This window comes from Myotis myotis, unplaced genomic scaffold, assembly GCF_014108235.1.
Source record: "Myotis myotis isolate mMyoMyo1 unplaced genomic scaffold, mMyoMyo1.p scaffold_m19_p_9, whole genome shotgun sequence".
In the NCBI taxonomy this organism is placed as follows: domain Eukaryota; kingdom Metazoa; phylum Chordata; class Mammalia; order Chiroptera; family Vespertilionidae; genus Myotis; species Myotis myotis.
Window position 1 is genome coordinate 47,420,599 of NW_023416401.1, and position 1,547 is coordinate 47,422,145.

A 1,547-nucleotide genomic window follows, 5' to 3' on the forward strand; every position below is an offset into this window, starting at 1 on the left:
AATCAAAAAGAGATGGGGAAGGGAGCTTTCAAATTTAAATAAGGTAATGTGTAGATAATAGCACAATGGAATACTTTTCAACAGTGAAAAAAAGCAACTATTCACTTATCCACTCAACCGAATCTTAGATTTTTAATATTGAGTTGAAAAGGCAAGGTACAGCATGGTAGCATATCCAGAATGTTCACAATAAGCATGTAATAAAATGTATATTTATTGTAGATAAAATATTTGTTGTAAAAATATTAAGAAAAGACACAGCGTGCGCGCGCCCTCTCCCTCCTCCACCGCTGCCGCCTCCTTCTTCTGCCGCTCCTGGTGCTGCTTGTGTGCTCGTTTGGTGCGGACCTGGTACCTCTTTTGTGAAGCGGCAGCTGAGGAGACTCCGGCGCTCGCCATGGCCGACGAAAAGCCCAAGGAAGGAGTCAAGACTGAGAACAACGATCATATTAATTTGAAGGTGGCGGGGCAGGATGGTTCTGGGGTGCAGTTTAAGATTAAGAGGCATACACCACTTAGTAAACTAATGAAAGCCTATTGTGAACGACAGGGTTTGTCAATGCGGCAGATCAGATTCTGACTTGACGGGCAGCCAATCAATGAAACAGACACACCTGCACAGTTGGAAATGGAGGATGAAGATACAATTGATGTGTTCCAGCAGCAGACAGGAGGGGTCTACTAAAAAGGGAACCTGCTACTTTACTCCAGAACTCTGTTCCTCCAGACCAAGAAGACATTCTCAATTAGAAAACTGCAATTTGGTTTCAACACATCTGACTACTACAGTATAGTTTTCTCTATTCTTTCATTTTCCCCTTCCCCATTCTTTTATTAGTGTACATAAAGTAACGGATGTATGTGCACAAGCATTTGCATTTTTTTTTTTTTTTAACTAAATGGCCAATGGTATGTTTTGATCTACATCAAATGGAGATGGGATGGGGAAAAAATACTGGTTCTGTGAAAACACCCCCTTTCTCCATTAGTGGCATGCTCATCCAGCTCTTATCTTTATATTCCAGTAAGTTATTTTGCTCTCACTGTTTAACAAAAAAGAACAACATAAAAATTCTTGCATACCTTGTTTGATTGGAGAATTTTAATGTTTTTCATTTATCATTGTAAAACCAAGGACAATTTTATAACTTTTTTGTACGTAGCTGTTACATGTAGGGCAATCTGTCTTTAAGTAGGGATAAATTACTCTAAAAAAATGAATCCTAGATAGTTTTCCCTTCAAGTCAAGTGTCTTGTTGTTTAAATAAACTTCTTGTTTAAAATGAAAAAAAAATATATATATATTAAGAAAACATGAAATGAAATGAAAAATTGTGGTGAGCAAGATAATTAGAGGGAGCTCCTAATGATTATTAATAATATACTTTATTTATTTGTGTAGTAAATTAATAGATGTTCATTTTATTATTTTTTAAATAAATTATAAAAATAATATGGATTCTGTTGCACGTATCAAATATTCTTTTTTTAAAGCAGAAAATTATAATTTTTATAATGGATTGTATAGTTTTAAGTAACTCTATACA

The 1,547-nt window shown here is 35.3% G+C and overlaps 1 pseudogene; it reads left to right on the plus strand.

Annotated features, from left to right (window-relative positions):
* The first annotated feature begins 262 nt into the window (after positions 1-262).
* LOC118663598 lies at positions 263-1,294 on the plus strand (annotated as a pseudogene).
* The last annotated feature ends 253 nt before the right edge of the window (positions 1,295-1,547 follow it).